Consider the following 15,802-nt stretch of genomic DNA (forward strand, 5'->3'; position numbering starts at 1 on the left):
TGCTGAGCCACCACCAAGAATTCAATCTTTCACTATTTGGTTTCACTACACTTTCTCGGTCGATGCAGGAAATTTATCCAATTAACTCTCAAGGAAGCATTTTCGATGGTTCTGAAAAGAACCGTTTGAATTTTGGACGGTTTTAGGTAGAAATTGAAATCAATTCATCATGCCACCCAATGCGCATTGATTTTATTCGCGCTGGACGCCGTTGAGAAATGGCCCGCCGCTTGCTGACCTGGATATTCTTCCTGATGCTATCAGCAATACGCCACCGTCAATCAATCCGTGACAGGACCGAGCCCCGAGGAAAAGCGACGCAACTCGCACATTCGTTGTGGCGGATCTTGCTTTGGTGGATTTTGCTGCTACCTCTGCCACCACCGCCGAGCAATCGATGAAAAGTATTCCTTCCTTGGTCTGCCGCGTTAGACGGTTAGAAGGCGAATGTGCAACAGCACCCTTGCCGACAACCACCAACGCCGAGCCGACACGGTCGTCAAAGAATAATGAGCGAAAACGCAAACGAAGAAAGTTGGCAGCTCTCGTTCGATGCGTTCACCTCGAGACGACAAAGGCAAATGAGGGAAGATGCGAAGAAGCAGTAGCTTTTATATTCGACGGGAGCATCCAAAATGTGCTCGTTCGTGATTGGCTGGAATAAACATGGGTGCACTTTTCCCAATTTTTCAATAATTTGTTATTGAAAATTACCAAATGTTAATATTGGACATAATTGGTGTAAAGATTTGCAATCGATTGGAGCCAAAATTTTGTAAATTCAACGAGAAATGGCTGAGTTATTAACGCTCAAAATCTCCATTTCAAACGTAACGCGGCCGGTTTCTGACAATTTAGAATGACACCCGGTATAGAAAAGAGAGACGTAGTCCTTCGTCAAAATATCAAATCTCTTAGTTGACTGCTTCACCACCTTCACTAGCACTGGATGCCGATCATTATCAAGACATTTCGGCAATTTTTTTTCTGCGCACTTTAGCCTGTATTTTATTACACAGCGTAACAAAAAATAACTTTTGGTCTGTCTCAAGAGCCAACTTATGTGTCTCTGACAGATTTTGGGCCGCTGAATCCGAATCTGGGCTCAGATTTGCTCTAACACGTCACAATTTTGAGCTAGGGTAGTGGAGGTATTTTGGACCGGGCAGGTATTTTGGCCCACCTAGGGAGTTTTATGATATTTTTCACATAATCTCTACTAAATCTTGGTAATTTTTTATTGGAACACGAAAAGTATTCAATTATGTGATGACCTTTATTTTGGATGTCAGTTAAATATGCTGTTCAGTATCAAAAATAGAGAAAATATTTTCACTTCCAATGAAACGCACGGAAAAGCACCAAAAACAAAGAAGGTGACAAATTTGTAGTCGGCTTCGAAGAGGTATTAAACTTTACAAATAAATATTTATTTCATGTGAATGTAGTTAGGGCCTTGTAAGAACTCAAAATAAACTGTTCTTAACCTCGGAGGAGCGATAATATTCACTAAAATGGTGGTTTGAGGTATGGCCAAAATATGTTCAACATAATCAGATGTGGACATATTTTGGACCACCTGTCAGATCCATCTCTCCAGTTCCTTCTTAAGGGACAAAATATTCATGCCAATGTAATGTACTCTAAAAACATATAAATAGAATAAGTTGGGACCTGTTGTCCTAACAACTTGTCGACAAGTTGAAATTTTCAGGTGTTTAGTCATCCTGTGTAGAAAAGTTGTCCTTCTCGGCAATCAGTTGATGACTGCGACAATGTGTTATCTAATGTATGTTTGACAAATTACGTATCATTCAAATTACTTTATTTTTGATGGCCTTTCCACTCATTAAAATATGTGTCGAACGTCTTTATACTTAGCAAAATCACTAGACTTCCACACTTCCTATTAAGCGTTACGTAATTTATACATGGTGACTGACGTCATGCAATATTTAATAAATACACGTTTCACGTCACATTTTTTTTTCTGAAACATCATACTATAATGCGTAAAAACTGGCAATTGCAACAAAACTTCATCTTTTTCTACCGTTACGTAATTTTTAAACGTTCTCTGCCTCAAAAAATGAATAGAAAAGATGTAAACTTCAAGTAGTTTTAATTACACAGCGCAACATTTTTTTGTCTCAAGAGCAAACTTATGTGTCTCCGAAGGATTTTGGGCAGCTGAATCCGAATCCGGGCTCAGATTTGCTCTAACACGTCACAATTTTGAGCTATACCTCAATTTATGGGGCAAAATATGCGATTTTGGGCTTTTTTGACTGCAAGCCATTAAGCAAGGCAATATTTTTTTTAAGTAATCAAAAGGTTAATTGATCAATTAACATCTAAACTAACGACTCATGCATAATATTTCGTTTTACCCAATCAAATTTGATAGATTTAAGCATTTTATGTTAGTATGAAAACTTGCATGCAACTTTTGGAGGGTGACTTGTATGGGAAATATCGTACCTAACATAAATCGCTTAAAACTATCAAATTCGATTTGGTAAAACGAAATATTTTGCATGAGTCGTTAGTTTAGATGTTTATTGACCAACTAACCTTTTGATTGCTTAAAAAAAATATTTTCTTGCTTAATGGCTTGCAGTCAAAAAAGCCCAAAATCGCATATTTTGCTCTATAAATTGAGGTATAGCTCAAAATTGTGACGTGTTAGAGCAAATCTGAGCCCGGATTCGGATTCAGCGGCCCAAAATCCTTCGGAGACACATAAGTTTGCTCTTGAGACAGACAAAAGGTTATTTTTTGTTACGCTGTGTTATTTTTAAATTTTTGCTGAGGTGGCTTTCATTTCATGAATCAATTGAAGTTTAATTTGGTGGGCCAAAATATGTGCACTTGGTGGTCCAAAATAAAATCAGGTGGTCCAAAATAGAAGCCCGAGATCCTACAGGAGTTTTGATATTTCTTGTATTTATTACACCAATTTTGAGTTCTGTTTGGACTTTTTTGACAGAAAACTTGTTGCTCTACGTAATGCCTACTGAAATTATCCATATTTTGAAGTGGGAACCTTCTTTTTTCGCTGAATTGTTCATCCACTTCCTAGAGGGGTCCAAAATACCTCCCTTACCCTATACCTCGATTTATGGGGCAAAATATGCGATTTTGGGCTTTTTTGACTGCTACCCATTTAGCAAGGAAATATATTTTTTAATCAATCAAAGGATAAATTGGTCAATTAACATCTAAATTAACGACTCATGCAAAATATTTTGTTTAACCAAATCTATACTCTATACTCAACGACAGGACTGTGGACGACGCTGTTAACGTCTTCTATGACAGGATCTACAGTATTATCCGTGAGAATGTTCCCCGTAGGAATCGTCGCACGAATCGTAGCTGCAACCAACCGTGGTGGAATAATGAACTTCGGACGTTGCGAAACAGGCTGCGTAAGGTCCGCAAACGATTTTTTAAGCATCGATCCGAAGAAAATAGGCATCAACTTCGGACAATAGAACAGGAATTTTCGACACTGCATCGGCATGCCTTTCGTGAGTATATATCCGGACTGGAAATTAATGCTAAGAACAACCCTGCGTCATTCTGGTCATTTGTTAAAAGTCAGCGAAATTCGAATAGTTTACCATATGAAATCCAGTACCAGAACATCCAAGCCAGCTCCGCAGAAGAGTCAGCAAACTTGTTTGCCGATTTCTTCAAAAGTGTTTACAATAATTCTCCGACGCCAATCACACAAATGGCACTTGATGGAGTCACTTCATATGATCTGCGTTTGCCATTATTCAACGTAACTGTTGACGACGTCTCAAGAAGTTTCTCCCATCTTGACTCTTCAAAAGGCCCCGGTCCTGACGGCATCCCGCCATTGTTTATTAAACAATGTGCTGGAGCGCTGGCGCTTCCTGCCTCGATTATTTTCAATCGCTCTTTGTCGAGCGGCGTTTTTCCTCGTTTATGGAAAGTGGCGTCTATAACTCCTATTCACAAGTCTGGTAACCTGAACATGGCGCAGAACTATCGCGGAATTTCCATACTCAGCACTTTTTCAAAGGTTCTTGAGTGTTTCGTGCATGAGGCGTTATACAGAACTGTTCGTCCTGCTATTCCCGAGGTTCAGCATGGATTTGTTAAAGGCAGATCTACGACAACCAACCTGATGTCCTTCGTGACAAGTGTTAAGATGAAGATGCAGAAGAATCGTCAGGTCGACGCTATTTACGTCGACTTTGCAAAAGCTTTTGACAAGGTGCCGCATTTGTTAACAGTTGCAAAGCTTCGTAAAATGGGACTTCCGGAGTGGATAACTATATGGCTGCATTCGTATTTGACTGATCGCTTGGCATTCGTAAAGGTTCACGGATGTGAATCGGATCGTTTTGATATACCGTCTGGTGTTCCCCAAGGTAGCCACCTCGGACCGCTGCTATTTGTGCTGTTTATCGCTGACCTGAGCCCGCTGATTCAGTCGCAAAAGTTGTTTTACGCCGATGACTTGAAAATCTACAGAGCGATACTTACTCGTATGGATTGCTGTATTTTGCAACGTGATTTGGACAACATAACGAAGTGGTGTCGTGCTAATGGGATGGAAGTTAATGCCGGTAAATGTAAATCAATGTCGTTCACGCGATCTCGAACACTGATGCACCAATGTTACTTGATCGATTCTCATGAACTAGATTGTGTAACCACCATGAAAGATCTGGGAATCATCGTCGACAGTAAACTCAAATTTGACGAGCACATTTCTACTACAACGGCAAAGGCTTTCTCTCTACTTGGCTTTTTGCGACGAATTACAAAATCCTTCCATGATGTCTATGCCATGAAGGCAGTCTACTGTGCAGTGGTTCGTAGTGTATTAGAATACGCTGTTCAAGTTTGGGCTCCGTATAGCCAAGTTCAATGTAGTCGAGTTGAGCGCGTCCAACGATCATTCGTGCGATATGCCTTACGGCGCCTGCCGTGGAATGACGCGGTGAGGTTACCCCCATACGAAAACCGGTGTATGCTGATGCAGTTGGAGACACTAGCATCGAGAAGGATAATGCTGCAGAGACTGTTCTGCTTTGATCTGCTGGCAGGAAACATCGACTGTGGAGAGCTGCTTTTTCAATTGAATATTCATGCCCCAACTCGCCGTCTTCGGAATCATGCTCTCTTCTACCTACCAACGCATCGAACGCTTTATGGACATTTCAACCCGTTGCATTTCTGCTGTAGGCTTTTTAATGAAGTCAGCGAAAATTTTGATTTTAATATTACAAAGACAACGTTTAAAAATAGGATAAGGAATTAGATTAAGTATCAGTCTGTACAACTAGCTAGGTTGAAGATGGTGAATCAATAAATAAATAAATAAATAAATCAAATTTGATAGTTTTAAGCGATTTATGTTAGGTACGATATTTCCCATACAAGTCACCCTCCAAAAGTTGCATGCAAGTTTTCATTCTAACATTAAATGCCTAAATCTTTCAAATTTGATTAGGAAAAACTTAATATTTTGCATGAGTCGTTAATTTAGACGTTAATTGACCAATTACCCTTTTGATTGCTCAAAAAAAAAATGTTTCCATGTTTAATAACTTGCAGTCAAAAAAGCCCAAAATCGCATATTTTGCCCTATAAATTGAGGTATAGCTCGAAATTGTGACGTGTTGGAGCAAATCTGAGCCCGGACTCGGATTCAGCGGCCCAAAATCCATCGGAGACACATAAGTTTGCTCTTGAGACAAAAGCAATGTTGCGCTGTGTTATCATAAGTTATAAGATTCATGTAAAATTTGACAAAAAAAAGTGCAAGCAAGCGAAATTTTCCCTATTAAAGCCTATTCAAATTTCAACCGTGTTACAGAGTGCGAGGGCTCAAACAGTTACATCAAAATTGTTCGCAGTTATTTTAGACGCAAAAGGGGATTGGTGCTATAATTTTTTTTTTTTTTTTCATACAACGTTGATCCATCCTACTGTATAATGACGCCTCAGGAATCTAAAATGATGTAATTTGACAAGATCGCTTAAATTTTTATCAAGATTTTGTTCTTTTACACATACATATTAATCGCTTGCATCGATTTTGTTCACCTGCGTAATTTCAGCAATGGATCCAATCCTGATTCTGCAACACTGCCGGTAATCTTAAGTGTGCTGCCCGTTTATCTGGTTAACGAACATTTTTGATGATTTGATGTTTCGCATGCATGGGTTTGGTTTAGTTTTCTAATTGGTCACTTCCGACGGGACACCTGGAACCGGTTCCGAAACACAACCGGTTTAAATACGGTATGAAACTATTTTCCTGCTAACCGTTCATCTGGTTATCGAAAAAGCCGCTCTTCGATGTGTTGCATACCTGGGTTTGGTTCACTTTTTTAATTGGCCTCTTCCGGCAGGACATCCGGAACCGGTTCCGAAATACAATTAGTTCAGATATGGTCTGAAACTATTTTCTTGTCTACCGTTCATCTGGTTGTCGAAAAAGCCGCTCTTTGATGTGTCGCATGCCTGGGTTTGGAACACTTTTTTAATTGGCCACTTCCGACAGGACATCCGGAACCGGTTTCGGAACACTACCGGTTCAAACATGGTCTGAAACTATTTTCCTGCTTACCATTCAACTCGTTATCAAAAAAGCCGCTATTTGACGTGTCGGATGCATGGGTTATGTTCACTTTATTATTTGGCCACTTCCGGCGGAACACCCGGAACCGGTTCCGGAACACTACCGGTTCAAACATGGTCTGAAACTATTTTCTTGCTAACCGTTCATCTGGTTATCGAAAAAGCCGCTCTTCGATGTGTCGCATGCCTGGGTTTGGTTCACTTTTTTAATTGGCCACTTCCGGCAGGACATTCGGAACCGGTTCCGGAACACAACCGGATCAAACATGGTCTGAAACTATTTTCCTGCTTACCGTTCATCTGGTTATCGAAATAACCGCTCTTTGATGTGTCGCATGCCTGGGTTTGGAACACTTTTTTTATTGGCCACTTCCGACAGGACACCCGGAACCGGTTACGGAACACTACCGGTTCAAACATGGTCTGAAACTATTTTCCTGCTTACCATTCAACTCGTTATCGAAAAAGCCGCTATATGATGTGTCGCATGCATGGGTTATGTTCACTTTCTTATTTGGCCACTTCCGGCGGAACACCCGGAACCGGTTCCGGAACACTACCGGTTCAGATATAGTCAGAGACTATTTTCCTACTTCCCGTTCATCAGATAACCGAAAATGCCGTGGTTTGATGGGTCGCATGCATGGGTTTGTGGCATTTTCATATCTGGCCCCTTCCTGGGGTACCGGTCCGGAACACCTAAATGGCCATAACTCCGGAACGGCTGGACCGATCTGAACCATTTTCAATAGGAAACAATGGGACAATGTACCCCGTCGAATGAACCATCGGTCATTGAAATCGGTTCATATTTACTATCTAAAAATGAGGTGACCTTTTTGTACACATACACACACACATACACACACACACACACACACACACACACACACATACACACACACACACACACACACACACACACACACACACACACACACACACACACACACACACACACACACACACACACACACACACACACACACACACACACACACACACACACACACACACACACACACACACACACATACACACACACACACACACACACACACACACACACACACTCACACACACATACACACACAGACATCATCTCAACTCGTCGAGCTGAGTCGATTGGTATATAACACTTGACCCCTCCGGGGGCTCTATCAAATTTTCGTTTTTGGAGTGAACATATAGCCTTTCGGTACACCTTGGTGTACGAGAAAGGCAAAAATGTTCCTGGAAGACCAGTTGAAAAACAGGTTTTGTTAGTTATAACAGTGAATTTATACAATGTTTCAATAACAAATTTTGAAATTAAGGATGCAAAATGAGTTATAATATCAGAATCATAACAAAGATTTTTTTATCCTACACAGAAAGAAATTCTGAAAATTACACGTGACGTAAATATTGAGAAGTTTAAATTTCCATTTCATTTCATTCGATTTTACATAACAGAATTTCTTGTAAGCAAAATTATAAGCAAACCCCATACTACAGACAACCTGTAATTTTACAATCAGATGGAGAATTGTGATGAAAGAGGAAAAAAAATGAATTTCTGTTGGTTATAAAATAAACAATAATAAACAGCCATGTCTAAGGCCATAACCCACTATAACTCGTAAGCCAGTTATTCAAACCTCAAAGAGGAAGGCACGCTTCCAGTCTTCCTTGGGCAAACGGCCTTAAGAAAATTTCAAAATTAATTTGGTTTATGGGTTATGGTAGATCATGATTGTTCACTTTTTTATTTCCAAAATATAATCAGGAGTGTGCTGACGATCATGTTCTCGGTGAAAACAAACTCTTTCTCTGTAGAGGCATTTGTCGGCAGGTACGAATCTACATCATCATCATATGAACCGTAACTTTCTGTGCGAAACCCGGAATCAATGACACTACCGGTAGTAACTTATGTTGTCGGCGCTGTCCATACACTACGTAGACTCATTTTTTTTTAAGACAATTGACACCGTCTTCAGCCAGAGGCTGCACAGACTGAACACATTGCTTACACTAGACAACGGACAACACACAGGACACCCAGTGGCCCAGTGATGATTTTTTCGTTTGACGAAAAGTTTCCACCGACTGGAGCGGGAATCGAACCCACACTCCGAGGCTTACGATACGCCTAAACAACTGCCGCCGCTAACCGCACGGCCACGAAGCCCATTAGGCCATTTCAGACCCCCCCATCTCAGTAGACACTTATTCATACACAATTTACGAAATTTGTATGGAGCGTAGACTTTGGCCAGACCCCGCCCCCTAAGAATCTACGTAGTTTATGGAAAGGCTCTTATCAAATTATTTTCACGAATGATTAACACCCCCTCTCCCCTAGTAAAAATTTTTGTATAAGAACCCACCTATTTTTTTTTCGTTTTTTTTTATATTGACGCCTATTGACGGAAGTGAAAATTTTTCGCTCCCGTCATTTTCAATTTTTTAATACAATTTTCCAATTTTAAAATCCTCATGTTCGCGATTGGTTTATCAGTTTTGGTTGCGACTGTGATGAAAAGAACGTTGGTGTGATCCAGTTAACCCGGACCATTTAATTGTCCAAGGAGGAAAAGAAGAAGAAGAAAGTTCCGTGAGCCGTGTTCGTCGAAAGTTTCGCTCAGAATCAGTGTTTTGTGCATCAAAATTTCGTTCAAGCAACACAGATCTAGGGTCAGATGACGAACTTGTTAATAACAAAGACTAAAGCTAGACTGTTTGCGGGGTTGGAAAGTCTACCTGACTTCTATACGTGCATGGCTGAAAACGTGGCTATGCAATGACTGCGCAACTCTCACTGGAGCTGGTTGGAACCCTGGTTGATGTGGCGATTCCATTCCACTATCGAATTTTGGGAGCAGGACGCAGAGGCATTTCTTCGGTTGAAACAAGAAGGACCAAGAGTTTAGCGTTGAGGTTGGTGTACCTGTGGCATGCTCCAGCTACTATTCTGGGAGAAAATTATTGGAACGATTCGAACTATCGTACGAGTGAGATTGTTCTTTTTTTTTTTTTCAACGCGCGACAATTGATTCATAAAGGTTAACTTCATAATCCTCTATACTCTCTCAGGTGTAATCAGGTAATTTATTTTCAGTTTATTCCAATATTTTCCACTATATATCTTTACTTAAGCTTTTTCGCAATATCTTTCTGTTTTATAATATTCTATAATTTCAATGTTCATTTTGCTGGGTCTACACACACACGGGGAGGGGTAGCCTACGGGAGTTTTATGAACTGATGACCGGACTTAAGTTCGTGGAGTAGCCAGTATTTTGTCATGAGCTAGCAAGTTTTTGTTGACTACCGAAGGAATTCAGCGATTTTAACTCACCCTGCTACAACAAACCAACAGGTAGATCATTCCCTTCCGGAATAATTCTGCAGCCATAGGTAATGCTTGCGAAGTTGGTGGGTACATTTTTATCATCATCATCATCATCATCAAGAACCCACCTATTTTTGTATGATGAGTAAGATTTCTGTGTCGCATGCATGGGTTTGTATCATTTTCATATCTTACTAGCTGTACCCGGCAAACTTTGTCTTGCCTACTGCGTTTTTTGACGTTTCTAGTCCCTAGCCAAGTCCAAGTCCCCGTTCAAAATGTATGAAAACCCGATTTTTAAAAACTCTCAATTTTCCATGTTTTGCCTCATAAACCTTCCTTGGGCAAAAACTAACAGAACAAAACTTAGACGACCCAAATCGGACCATCCGTTCGCAAGTTATGCGCGGTCCCACGTATGCCACTGCATTTTTATATATGGTCGGGGTTCTGCTAAACCGAACCAAAGACCGTTTTTTGAAAAATTGAGTTTTCTTTACCATTGGATGAAGAAATTGATGATCCTCCTTCCATGTAAAAATGCAGTAATTCTGACAGCTCTTCGTGGAGTAAATTCAAAATTTCTGTTAAGCAGAACATACAAAAAATAAAATTGCATCCAACCAGAGTGAACTGTAAACCATTCCATAGAATCAGCGAAATGTTTTAGTGTTGGTCCAGATGAAGAACATTTCAAGTTATGCTCATCGCCGTCAAATTTCTAACTTCCAACCGACTCATAATAACAATCTGTGGGAGAATTGAACACGTTATTAGAAATACAGATGTTGGAGGATACAATTATGTTTCGATGGTGCTGATCGCCATTTTTCCAAATCACATTCAGCCAAACCGAACCTAATCCACTGCATTTCAGAATCTATTTATTCTCAACAATATAAAAATCAACTGGTTTTAAATACCTGCGTTATGTCGACACACCTCATACTGATAATTTAACACAGAAGCCGTCATTGAATAACAAGGCAATTAAGAATAATAAAGCTTGAAAAAAATCAAACACTTGGTTCGCTGATTTGGCTGATCGAAAAATATCATTTTCACGAAAACCATGCTAGAGAAGAATGTTCAGAACTTGATTCAGACTTAAAGACTGACTTTCAGCTAAGTAAAATTACTTATAGGTAACTTGCTTGGTTATGACTTAACAGACCCAAGTTCGAATCTCTTTAATATTTTCGATTTTTTTTTGTCTTAGTTCACTTTGGCAGAACATTTTCATGGTATTCTTCGACCAGTATAAATTTGAAGTACACAAATTACTCCATTTTCACATCTCAGGACCTCAGGACATGCAAGGACATCATTTTACATAATCACTCTTACTCTGTGCCTGCACATGCACCGCCTATAAAAAAAACATAGGTGGGAAGGGCTGAGCTGGGAGGGCTTCCACCATTCATATTTCAAACTATTTTGAAACCTCCATGCTACCAATTATATACGCGTTCTCTCTGATTCATGTAAAAAATTGTAAGTGATATCGATTTCAACTTCATGGACGATGGAAAATCGAGTTTTTTTTCACAATCCGAATGGTTTTCTATGAAACAAAGAAACACAGTCAGCCACACTAAACTATAAACTTATTCCAATGTTTTTGTTCAGCCAGAGTGAACTGAGTGTGAAGTACTGAAAAATTAAATGTAATTATATCAATAATTTCTAATAATTTACATGTATTCTTCGTCTCGTTCGTGATGATTAATAAAGATTTTTTTATTATATAATTATAATTTTAAACAGCTGAACGTTCGGTAATCGAAACGGATACCGAACATCCGATCAATAGAATTTAAGAAAGGCTGTCACAATTTACCAAATTTCTCCTGTAATGTGAGTCGCAAAATTACCGTAGGATTTCGGTGATTCGATGTTTACATTTGGATATTTTTACAGATTTTCGGTAATTCAAAAAATGAAAAACGCAGCCTAGAGTTTAGTTTTTGTATGTAGGGTGACAATGGGTATTATCGGCAGGTTTGTTCTCTTCGTCATGAGGGGTTTTTGTCAGCCAAATTGCCTGAAACTTGGCCATATATTTCAGCTTAGTTGGGAAGGATTTGAGACCAACTCTGAGTTCAATAGGTTTCAAAAAACCCCTAAAGACGAAGAGAACAAAACGGCCGAGAATAGGTAATTTCCCCTATAATCATTTCGGAGAATTTGAATTGCGTCGCTTTCGCTTAGTTTGTCTCGACATTGATCCGTAGCAGGAAGGAGAAGCGAGTTTGCAGCCATTGAGTCATGTGAACAACTGCGAAGGGCTAGAACGGAATGTTGACTATTACAATGGGGGAGGGCGCGAATGAATTTATGTAGAAATACTTACTCAATTCCAGTAAACGCGATGCTTTATTTAACAATATCGCATTTCTGAGGCCTTCAAACAAGATTTTTGAAGAGCACTATAGTACTTCGAAGTTCTTACTGAAACCGACATGGAAATTTAATCTATCATCAGTTTGACATGTCGAATTCGTTTCTCGCAACTTTAATTTCGGTCAGGGCGCAATTTACAAACTTTTCGGTAGTGGTTGTTACAGTATATGATAGAAAAATGATTTTACAGTGAGTACTGTTAAATATTTGAAAAATGATGCTGTCACAGTATCGAATTACAAACGGTTCGGTAATTTAATTACCGAATTCTTGTAAAATAAATTGTAATTACCGAAAAACGGTATTTTTTTTCACTTTACCGAATTTTTCCAGCACAATAATTACCGATCAGCGGAATTGAATCTGAGTGTGTAGGCTAACCCCTTCTCAAGAAGTGGATTGGCGAGGTCTCCGTTAAGAAGAAGTGAGGAGAAGCTGCACACGCAGCTCTAGCGTGGGTGCTCCGATCCATTCCTCCTGGGGGAGATAGCGGACGGAGCGTGGTTGATGAGGGCCTTCTACCAAAAGCGAGAAGGGATGTCCGAGATAGAGGTAGCTGAGCAGCAGCTTGACAAGATCATCGACTTTGCGTCCACGAAGTTCAACATAAGTAAGAACCTGAAAACGGATTTGTAAGTCGATGGACGATACCAAGCAGGATCACGTGAGAATCGTGAAAACTGCAGCAGCGGCGGATGGGCGAAAGTAAAGCATACGAAGTCTGCCCAAATGGAGGCCTTTGGTTTCGCAGGACTCGTTGGACGAAAGTTGACCGAAAAGGAAGAAGAAAAACCCGCAGTTTGAGGTGATCAGGGACGCCAAACCAAGAGGGCGTAAAAGAGTAGAAGCCAAGCGGGAGAAAGAGCAACGTGCTCGTCATTAAGACCGAACAGTCTAAGTACTCGAACGTCTTGAAGGCGATACGAAGCGACACCCAGCTCGTGGATCTGGGATCCGACGCGACGTGCGCAGTATCAGACGTACTCGTACGGGTAAAATGATCCTAAAGCTCAAGCGCGACAAGGTAAGCAAGGGCACCGCCTACCAAAGGATGGCGGAAGAAGTCCTTAGCGAAGAGGTCGAGGTGAGGGCTCATACAGCACAGGCGACTCTGAAGGTGAAGAACCTTGACGAGGTCACCGAAGCGGAACAGCTCGTCACGACCCTGCGACAACAGTACGAGATGCAGGTGTCCACCGCAGCTGTTCGGCTACCACAGAACAGATAGTTATCTTAGAGCAAATTGAAAATTCCATCCACGTATGTGGTAAATGTTGACAATCATTGTGGAATAGAATGATTTTTTCTTGCTTGGAATTCACAGTGCATGATTTCGTCTAAAATGACAAGCACGGCTAGTCTAAAATCGTTTGACGTTTCGGTGGAACTCGCCCATTTATGAGCGCACTGAAAAAAATTGACGCGACCGATTCATGTATTTGCCTTAAGGACTGATCCATAAACGTCAACGTTATGTCGTTTTCGGATTTGAACCTGGGTTAGAGCTGACCCTGACTCGCAATAAACGAACGAAAACGGATCCAGATCCAACCCGAGTCGAGTCAACATGTAAACAATGTGAAAATGCATCAAACTGTCAGTTGCGTATTTTCATTAAATTACTCTCCTCAGCGCACAATTGGATGCTGAAATGCTTTTTGGTGCACTAATTTAATACTGCACATACCATCAATGAAAGTTTTCTATCCTCTGATTGCTCAAAGAGATAGCAATTTTGATTTTCACGTTTTGTTTTGTTGGTTTGTTTACATCCATTTTGACAGATGGACCCCGCTCGGGTTGGATCGGAAAAAATCGGCAGAGCGAACCTCGCTCTGTTTGGGTCGGATCTGGGGCGGATCCAGATCCGACTCGATTGAATAACCGAACGTTTTGACAGCAGTTAGGGCGGATCCAGGGCGAAACTAGGTTCGCTCTAGGAATAAACGAAAACGACATTAGTCAGATGCATCTGACACATGTGTTTATCCATTGAATTAAATGGTTTATACACCATAGATTAAACTGATTCACAACATGAACTTCGCAACAGAGCTTACATCACCGAATTGAATGTAAGTCACAGCAGCATAATATTTGTTACACCTGGCGTTCACAAAGCTTGATCTTGATTTGAAGCCGATAGCCAAAACATCATATGTGATACGATTGAAATTGAAGTAATTTTCCAAACGCATTTGCGCTTCTTTTTTTTCAATAAATATCATAACTAGTGACACATAACTCACGAAAAAAAAACCGCCAAACGTTTTACATAATGGCCACCATGATGAACGTGAATCAAGATGTGAGCTGCTATTTTATTTATGTTAACTGAATTCAATTTAGGGTTATTCTTTTTGAACCATTTTCAGGAGAAAACATCGGTAGGCCAGTATCCAAAGTTTGAGCGGTACAATATTTTGATTATCTTATCCTCGATCCCGTCACTCTGTTCTGCTTCATTCCAGGGTTAGCATCAATTTCAATCACCTTTGGATTTCCACTTGTAGGAAATTATCCGTTCTCCGAGGAAATTCTTCCAGAATATTTTTCATCGAATGCCTCATCTTGTCGACACCTGGGAAGTCGATTGACGTTTTTCGGGTTTAATTTGCAATGGGTGTATCGCACCTGGGAGGTGTTCCAGAAACCAACGACGGAAGAGGTGTCGCGGGATGATTAATGGGGATAAGGGTGACTGGACTGGTATTTTCGGTGGAACCAGCTGGTGGCGGAGGTATCTACAATGATCGATTTCTGTTTATCGATTTTCTCTTTGGATTTTTCCGGGAGATACCACTAATATTCGGATAATCTCTCGGTGCGTTTCGGTGAAGGACGACTAGAACTAGACAGCAAAAACAACCGAAAATTATTTGCCGGCCAAGTTATTAACCAAAGAGAAAATCAATGAAGAGAAATCCTTGTAGATACGCCCGTATGATAATAAGCACGACAAATGTTTAACACGTCACATTCGAGAGTTTTACAATTTGCACAAATCTATATGTAAAACATATTGCCCAGACGTGTTAATTTGTATGAGTGTATGAACTGTTAGACGAGAATTGTCGTCTAATTGACTGCTTTGTGGAGAAATTCACAGTGTAAAAAGCTTGCCCGCCACCTCTAGGTTCACTGCTGTCGATTTTTAATGACCAGCGCCTATTTTTCTAATGAAGATGTCTATCTGTCCTGTGCGGCTACGCAAGGTTCCGGCAGGGGCATAGGTAGCCTGGGTATAGCCGGACTAGAAAATGTCCGTTAAAGTAGGGAAAATCAAGGTAGGCTAGTGCGTATGCCCTCTGGTCATTCACGAGCCACCGGAGGTTAGTTTAAGCTATCTGGAACCAGAACACAAGTGATGGGAATGCAAAGGTCCTGACGGGAGCAAACTGTGTAGGAGATGCGGTGCCAAAGCCATAAGGCACA

At 40.5% G+C, this 15,802-nt stretch overlaps 1 protein-coding gene across 6 annotated transcripts in view; it reads right to left on the minus strand.

The window, feature by feature from the left end:
• LOC109412957 (irregular chiasm C-roughest protein) overlaps positions 1-15,802 on the minus strand; it is a 581,003-nt gene that overhangs the window by 439,202 nt on the left and 125,999 nt on the right. The gene's annotated exons all lie outside the window — the stretch shown is intronic.

The sequence above is a fragment of the Aedes albopictus genome, chromosome 1 (assembly GCF_035046485.1).
Source record: "Aedes albopictus strain Foshan chromosome 1, AalbF5, whole genome shotgun sequence".
Classification (NCBI taxonomy): domain Eukaryota; kingdom Metazoa; phylum Arthropoda; class Insecta; order Diptera; family Culicidae; genus Aedes; species Aedes albopictus.